Genomic DNA, 8,972 nt, shown 5'->3' with positions numbered 1-8,972 from the left:
CGGCTCCCGCTGCCGGCGGGGCGGGGAGGGACGGAGGGCGGGCGGCTGCCGCGGCTCCTTCCGGAGCAGGCGAAGCGCTCCGCTGACAGGCAGCGCTGCCGCCCCTCGCTGCGCGCCCAGCCAGGCGGATCGGCCTCCGGGGAGGCAGCGGCGCGGGGCGCCGTGCGTGGAGGGTGGACGGGCAGTTCCCCCGATTGATGTCATTTCCCTCGGCCTTTTGTTAAATTATTTTAAACTCAATTGCACGGTGAGAGAAAAAAAAACAAAAACAAAAAACAACAAAAACAACAGAACCTACCAGCGCCAATAATAATAGCAACAACAACAAAAACAAACAACAAAAAAAACCAACTTCAGGCTCCCAGATGCCATTATACTAATTTCTCTTAATTGCCTCTCCGATGCAAACACAGCCGGGCTCCTGCGCGGCGCCGCCCGGCCCGGCTCGCTCCCGGCCTCCTTCCCTGCCTCCCGCTCGCCGGTGGGCGCTCGCGGGGCCCGGCCCGGGGGTGCGGAGCCCCCTCCCCGCCGCCCCCGCTTCCAAAGCCGCCGTTCCCCGCCGCCTCCCCGGCCGCGGAGCCTCCTCCGGGCGTCCTCGCAGCAGCGACTGCCCAGGCCCAGCGCACACCCCCACCCCCCCCGCGGACGCCCCCCCCACGTCCAGAGCGGCCTCGGGCCCCCCTGACACCCAAAGGTACTGTCTTTCAGGAAATCCCCCCACCCCCGGGCAGAGCCCCCCGCTCCGAGCCGGGCGCCGGGGCCGCCCCTACCTGTGGCTGCAGCATCCCCGTCCCCCCGCCGCCCTCGCTCCGCCGCCTGCCTGGCTCTTTGTTTCCTGCCGCGGGCCGGACGGGAGAGCGGCTCCCCCCCGCCTCCTCCTCACACTCATTGAAAGCAAACAAGCATCATGGCGGCGCTGGCGGCGGCGGCGGCTGCGGGCGGGCCGGCCCCCCTCCTCCGCCTCCTCCTCCTCCTTCCTCTCCTCCTCCTCTCCGCTCCGCTCCGCTCTCCGCCCCACCTGCCCAGGCCGCCCGCACTGCGCGCACGCTCCGCGGCCGCGGAGGGAGGCCGGGGAGGGGGCGGCAGGCCCGGGGGGGTGCGGAGGGAGGAGTTTGGAGCGCGTTTGGGGGTACGGCCGCGGGAGCGCGGCGGGGAAAAGTGGGTGAAAGTAACGAGTGGCTGCGGAGTGGGGCTCGGAGCCCGTGCCAGGGGTGTATGGCAGGGAAGGGGCTCCCAGCAGGAGCCCAAGGGAGGCGAATGGGAATAGTCGCTTGTTTGGAAGAGAACTTTTAAATTCTCCTGCAAAAGCCCAAGTGGGGAACTCAGCCTTGAAGTGGGTGAACTCAGACAGGGTGCGGGTGATAGGCCAAACGCTTTTTAGGAAAGACAACATGTCTTCTATGTTTGTGTCTTTAATGGGAAACCAGTGCCTCGGATCCTTTCGCTGCAACACACTCAGGCACAGTGTTTACTGTGACATGTCCCCCAGAATCGCCAGCAGCACCTTTCTGAAACTCACGTTGTGGCTCATGTAATTTTCTCCATGGATTGATTATTGGATGCAAACCAAGATATTTAGAAAAATAATGTACGTTCTCATTAAGTGTTATTATTACTGTCCCTGCACAACAAGACTTTATGATGAGAGATGCCAAGTGAAATGGTGGTGGGGAAGTGCCATCCGTGGTGAAATACCAGCAAAACACCTAAATAATTACTTCTAAATTAAGGATTTCATCAGTTTTCCAGGGAGTTAAAATGCTGAAGCATTGATGATGCTGCAGCAAATGAGCACTTGACACACACCACTTGATCCAAAGGAATAGTGAAGTCAAAGACATTGTCCCAGATACCAGAACTGTCCCAGAACCCTGTTTATGATCTGGGAAAGCTGAATAGGAATTGAGGCCTCCATTTAGGTATAATGGATATGTAGCTGGAAATAGCACTCATGCTGTTGTGCAGCGAGGCATTCTCTTTTAACTCAGTGTGAAAGAGGATGGTGCCAGGTCCATCTTCTGAGGAGCACCACCCCCATCCGTGGAGGCCAGTGCTGTGGAAAACATGACCCTGGCATGCTGCTGACCAAACCCGCTCACAGAACGTCCTCCACGGGAAGGTTGACACTTGGCTGGAAATAATCCTGCTATACTTCGGATTTCTGTTCAGCCTTATCATATCGTATATCTGAAATGCTCTCGGATGATAAACTATCTGCTCTCCACATGGTGCAGCCCTGTGCTGAGATATCCGAGCCTGCTCCATTACGGATGCGCACGGGCTCGGCAGAATGCCGTATCTGCTTCCCCGTGTTGGCTGGCTCTGGAGAGCTGACAGTCACTCAGAACTGACTCGAGTAGCTCTACATGTCATTCTCCTGCACTGCATGTCTTTTCTTTCCGATAAGCAGCTGTCCTGCACATTCTTCAGTTAATGCTTTCTGGGTCAGATATGGCCTCAATAGACGATATCATTTTGCCCAGAGCTAATTCTCCAAAAGCAGTAGGAAAGTCTTTGAATACGTTGCAGGATTTTCCAGGAATTGCTGCTCAGCAAAGAAAATTCAGTTGATCATAAGTCTCTCGAAAAATGCTTGCAGGGAACCTTCATTCCTCAGGGATGGATGCTGGCATAATAGTACATTAAACATGGAAAGGTCTACTGCAAAGGCCTGCAACACTGCAAATGGAGAACCAATGGCAGAAAATACTGTAATTCTCAAATAACTGAAATAAGCAAATGAAAACATTAGAGAAAATAATTGAAAAGCAATTAAAAATAATCCTGTATAGATTAACAGGAGATCACTGCAATGCGGCAGATTTCAAGTTAGTGAACTTTATTATGATTTTACAGGTTATTTATAAAAAACGGCAATATTTGGAGAGCCTAAAGTTACAGTCTTTTATGTCAACAATTTTTTTAAACCGCCAGCTTGTGTGGTTTGAAAGAGCAGAATGAAGTAAAAACAGGTATGTGGGGGTTTTTTTTAGAAACTGTTATGTTCCACTGAATTTCCTGTGCAGCAGTGCTATTGCTCATCTGTGCGTCTGATTAACTTTTGCTCTCTGAAAGTGTTATCAGACCTGTAACCAGGCAAACAGCAGAGCAGATGGCCAGTGCCAGTATCCGTGTTTCTGGTCTGGGTGCTTAATGAGATCTGAGAGTGTAACATGAGCCTCTTTCATTTTGTCTGTCTCACATGGCAGATATACTTGGTGCAAGTGCTCTGGTTGCTCAAGGTCACAGATTCATCAATCAAGAGAGAGCCCTTCCCATTAATCTCTTACCTGCCCATGACAGTTCCATACATCTCGGAGCTGCCAAGTCACACTGAGTGCTGTTGTCCTGAGTTTGGGACAGTAGTGCTGCAAAAGACAACCAGGTTAAGCAGAAATTGGCCACCATTTAAAACACAGCATTAGATGTACTGTACTCTGAGTGTAAGATTTCATTCATTAACTCTCAACCAAAAATGCCTTTTTGTGCTGTGGAATAAGCCTTCAGCTGGCCAAAATCTCCTGTACCACACAATTGCATGTCCCACACTATGCAGGTGAATGTCCTACATTTCTCTCCTTACACTTGGAGATAGAAATATTTGTTGTCAGTGGTTTAAAAAAATCTCAGTACCCCCACCATCTCCTCCACATCCAAGTGGAGCTGGGAGTGTGCTGGGATGCCTCAGGGAGGCCACTGGGTCCATTTGACCAACACTTACAGCTGGTTTGAGGTCCTGGTGCCTCTGTGCACTGACAGAGGGATGTGAAACTTGTGGTAGAGAGTTGTCTTTGTGGCAGAGCAATGGTATTTTTTTGCTTTATTTAAATTGCTAAATTTGGTGAAGATGTGCTCTTGAAGTATCTATACATAGTTGCACAGCAGAGGCTTGTTTGACTTCGAAGTTCTTTGTAGTAAAGGCTGTACTTCATCCTGCATGGCTCATGCATCATCCCAACCTGAGGGAGAGCAGGCGCAGAGGGGTTGTGGCTTGTGGGATCTCTTGTGCCTGGGGTTACACAAGAGGTGACCAAGGAAACGTTCAGTCCTACCCACTCCCTCACTTTGTGTGCCCAGGAAATGTGACAAATGCAACATAACTGCAGGCAGGAAAGGAATCGAAGAGGAGAGCACAGTTATGGTAAAACAGGAGAGATAATGAGAAGTAAAGAAGGAGTAAGTGGGAGATGGAGAAGGATCCCAAATAGGAGGGCAGAGCCTAATTATGGTCTGCATTTTCAGTCTATGTGGGTATAAATACAGGGATCTGAACTGCAGGATGGCTTCCATGGCTGAGATCAGTGGGATAGCTGCTCTGAACATGGCATATGCCTAAAATGACAGGTAGTCTGAAAAATGAGGACTTGGAACACTCATATTGTGCTTCTGAAATCATTGCATTTTTAATGATTTCAGCCTTAAGTTTTATGGCCTGTTCTCCATCTACCGAGTGAATGTAAGAGCATCTTCTTTCACAGCTGGATAGTAAAGATAAATCTTTGATGTTTATTGAGCATTAAAACTACAGTGAAAGCTCCATACAAAAAGCATTGAGGCAATTAATATTCCTGCTTTTCTCTGCATGGAATGGAGTTCAGTGGTTTCCAGAAGACCTGTATGTAAAAAGGTAATTGAAATCTCCCCTTATGCATATCCACAACAGAGATGAATTCAGGAATTTTAATCCTGGGATGGCACAATTTGTAGGTAAAGGCTTTGCAGCCTTAGAATTACTTTAATATGCATTGTTAGACAAAAGTGGAATAAGTACTTTGAAAGAAACGGAATATGATCAAAAGCTTTCTTTCTAGAAATATCTGCATTTTAGTAGAAAGACTTTCACAGTGAGAGAAGAGTTTCAAACTCCTTTTTGCCAGTTATGGATACTACCATATAACTGCCACCACCTGAGATGCTTGTGTACTATGTTTAGGACTCTTACAACTATTTAGATATCTTATAAACTGTCAGAGTTGCAGCAGTTTAAAATGTGCATTGAATCTTGTTCTCTATCTCAAGCATGCAGGTCTCTGGAGCATTGAGGCATTAATATTTCCTAGTGTGTACATTTGTGCTATACTGTAGCAGTGAAGTAACAGATCTAAGAATGCCATAATTCTTACTTGTCCTAATCAAATATTAAAATCTGAAGGCTGTTAAGAAGCTGGATTTATGAACCATGATGTTGTTTACCTCATTGTCATTTTTTAGACACAGGCAGATTCTTGCATGTTTTTGTTCCTAGAATCACCTCTCCAAGTCTTGATAACCTTTCTCCAAGAATATATCCATCTTTTCATATTAGAACGAAGTTAATACTATGAAAGAAAATGTTAATGGTATGACCTGCCTGCATTATTTACATGGGCAGAGCTCCTGGTTGCATTCAAAGCTCTGCAAAAAGAGCACAAGGCTTTGCCTTTCACGGCAAAGGCTTTTATGTATGTGAGTGAATAGAGCAAATTGCTATGAAATACCTGAATGCCCAGTTATGGAGTCACAACTGAGAGGTTAAATGGCAAATAATGGCGTTATTGATGTAAGATGGAAGGATTCTCTTTAATGGAGGGAAAGCCAGTGTTCAAACTACCCATCCAGATCTTTGGTGTTTTCTACTATATCCTCTTCCCTTTGTACCCATTTTGGCGGCTTTTTCCTCTTCCTCTGTCAGCATCTTATTTTTCATCTTTATTCATCGTCGCTTTCTATGCTTTTCTCTAGCAGCAGAAACATATTTACTTGCAAGCTGATCCCATCTGTGCTCCCGCGTTGTAAAGCTTCCCCCTGCCGTGGCGCTGCGTGTCTGATGGAGTTCATGCGACGGGTGGGAAGCTCCAGCTTTCCGGAGTGCCAGGATTTCACACCGTGGATCAGGCAGGCAGGGCACTGCCCACTGGGCATGGGGGTTTTTATAGAAACGAGGGTGGGCAGTTTTGCTTGTGTAAGAAAATGCAATAATACTGTAATCATTTGTCGCCGGACCGTTCGCTGAAATGGAAGAGTGCTGAACTTTTAATTTAATTGGGTCTCTCGTGCTTGCACTTCTTCCTGCTCATGAACCAGAATATATGAGGACTATAACTCAAATATACACTAAGCTGTCCCTGCTGCAGTCTCATCCCTTGCAAATTAAGTAGGATCAGGAATCAAAAGAGATAACTAAGGAGACCTATGTCCTGGAGGAAATTACCGTGAATTACAAAATGATGGTTTCTCTCTTAATAAAAAATGAACTAATGCTCCAGTGTGACACTATGGAACTCTTCAGTTTATAAAGGTACTGTCTTTCAGGAAATATATATGTTAATCCAGCTGTCATGCATAAATTCTCATTTGGGGCCTGATCTAATTCCCATTGAAGTAGAGATGGACTCAATCTACTTAAATTTCTCCATACAGTTTCACGGCTTTCCACTATCTTCATCTGTTGTATCACATTACTGTGTGTGGGTAGAGTTGCCACATTCCACCCATGACACAACTGTTTCAGTGGCAAGTGAAGTGATACGTGCATATGGTACACACAGGCTTTACACAAACCGTATGCTTTCAGACAGCTATCTGTGTAACTGGGGGACGCTGGAGAGGCTTCCTGAAGAAAAAGTCCATTTACTACATTATTAGGAAATGTAGCAAACTTTGTTTATTACCCCCATGATCTTTTGATATTTGACAGACAGAACGAGTAGTTTATTGTTTACCTTTAGTAAATTAGCAAGTCGGATTAATTACTTTGAATAACAATAAAATGGTTGCACGAGGATTTTGGAATCAATTTCTTAATATTATTGTTTACTGTGTCAAATCTTAGGCCCAAATTTTGCTTATTTAACAATGAGCAACTTCATAAAATTTCCAATTAAATTATACATAGTCTTCTTTACGCAATGTGTTTTGCATTTCCAAGATGTTGAATGTCCTCATTACTGAATGTTTTGTATAGGAGATTATTGTTATTTATCTGAAGAACTTTGGCTAAGGGCGGTCTCTGGTTGGGAAAAGACCCTCCAGAGAATTTATAAAGTACACTTTAATCTTGAGGCTATTATAGGCCTACTATTCTTGGGGTTTTTTTCATTGGTGGTTGCAAAAAAAATTACAAAATGACCGAATAAATTTAGCTGGTAGCTAAGTGTGGCTATTTCTATATTATCTGAATTGACAAAATACTTTCTTTAGGACATCAGGTATGCAGAAAGAGGGGACAACATAGCACTGGGTCAAACATCAGCACAGCCAAAATAATTAAATATGAAAACTTTTCAGCTTCTCTTGGAGCTACACTTTAGGTTGCTCCCTGCCTGTAGGGCCAGATCATTGCTTTGGACACACTGGAGTAGGTTCACCCAAAGCAGTGTGGGCACATCCATCTGTGAGCTGCTCACCACAGGGTGCCCCTGCACTCAGAGGAGCCTGCAGCACCTTGGGGCTCTGGTTGTCTTTTGAAGGCTTTGAAGGCAGGCATTGGGGCTGAGGTGATGAAACTGGAAGAGTTTTGTTTTCAAGCACTGGGAGACCTCACTTGAGTTGAGGGAGCACAGGTGAGAGGTGGCTCAGTGTCTGCAGCCATGTTGGCTAAAAGGCTGCACCATGGAACAGTTTATGCTCAAAAAAAGAGTGAAAATCACTGCCTGCTTCCCAGGTGATCACTGCAAGTGACAGGAAGAAAATTTGTCCAACGTTTACAGCTGATGATGGATGTGGTACATTAAGGGCTTTTCCATGCCTTCCAAAATATCAGGCACTTTGAATAAATGCCCCCAGGAGGGACAAAATGCCAAGTTGAACAAGCCACTGATCTGACCTGCTGTTGTTTCGTCTGTGTCCAGAACTGTTGGTCTGCAAGATTAAAAAAAAGGACAAAAATTTGTCAGACAAAAATCCCCAAAATGTTTGAGCCTAATGCAGCAGGCTCAGGCTAAATCACGTTTCCCAAAGTGTGGCTTTCAATATCAAGCCTACTCCTGAGGAACTGGCAAATGCTCAACGAGCACAACACGGAGACAACTGGCAGCCTGAGTCATTTTCACATGTGATTGTTGAATGTGACAGATTGAGAATAGCAAGGAGTACGAGTTCATGCTATGAGAGTGAAGTAACCCAGCATCCGCTCGCTGGCTCGAGCCTACAGAGAGATGTGGAGTGCTGTGGCAGAGAAATGCCATTGAGGCTTTGGAAAAATTGCTTTAACACACGTTGTTTTCTTCCTTTGCTCATTTTTATTTCACCAAAGAATGCTTCTTTCTCATCTTCATGGCAGATGGAAAGTAAGAGAAAAACCCTTGACATATTTGTAAAGCCTGGATTAACTAATTTGCCTTTTTTCCTTTTTTTCTGATTACCTTTTGCCTTTCTACTTTTACTGATGCTGTATTGCCCTTTTTATCCCATTGCTCCAGCACGTTGGCTGTGCAGAAATGGTTTCATATAAAACTGGGGTACACTTGCTTATGGAAATGATCCCTTCCAAACCGACCTGGTGAGGCTTGCTTCCTTTCAGTGCAAACTCTGAAAGTTTCATTGGTAACTCCAGGGGAGTTACCAATGAAATAGCTGCTGCAATCCAGCCTTCTGTTATAGTTGATCAGAGTATTATATCTGAGTCATTATTAATTAAATTTAGCCATACTTTATTTTGACACATGTTCTTAGAAAAGGAAACTTCTTCCAATTTCTTTTTCAGAATTGTTTGACAGGTGGTCTCTGCCAGCACAGCTGAGTGCTTTGGCTGTTCAGGACATGTCTGTAATGTGTTCTGCACTGAGCTGCTGTTTGGACTCTGCTGCTCAGCTGCGTAACATTGTATGTGAAGGATTCCTATGTTTAATCTTTGTAAAACAATGTGCTTGGTTAATTAGCTGTAGAGGTGTTTTGAGGGTTTTGATGGGAGACACCATGGACCAGTGACATGTTGCAAAAATAATTTGAGATGGGTAATGTTGATGGCCAGGGCCCTGGCAAAAAGAGAAGCC

General features: G+C 45.7%; 1 protein-coding gene across 2 annotated transcripts in view; it reads right to left on the bottom strand.

Moving 5' to 3' along the window:
• CNOT6 (CCR4-NOT transcription complex subunit 6) overlaps positions 1–968 on the bottom strand; it is a 33,591-nt gene extending 32,623 nt beyond the window's left edge. The window contains exon 1 of one of the 2 annotated variants that reach the window (XM_039701252.1): positions 771–968. The gene's annotated coding sequence lies outside the window, so the exon portion shown is untranslated. The remainder of the gene's footprint in view (positions 1–770) is intronic. The other variant, XM_039701251.1, reaches the window with a different exon arrangement.
• Between the last annotated feature and the right edge of the window lie 8,004 nt (positions 969–8,972).

The sequence above is a fragment of the Passer montanus genome, unplaced genomic scaffold (assembly GCF_014805655.1).
Source record: "Passer montanus isolate IOZ18808 unplaced genomic scaffold, ASM1480565v1 scaffold15, whole genome shotgun sequence".
NCBI classification, from domain to species: Eukaryota; Metazoa; Chordata; class Aves; order Passeriformes; family Passeridae; genus Passer; species Passer montanus.
The sequence above is the reverse complement of the archived record's forward strand: the minus strand, read 5'-3'. Positions and strand labels throughout refer to the sequence as shown.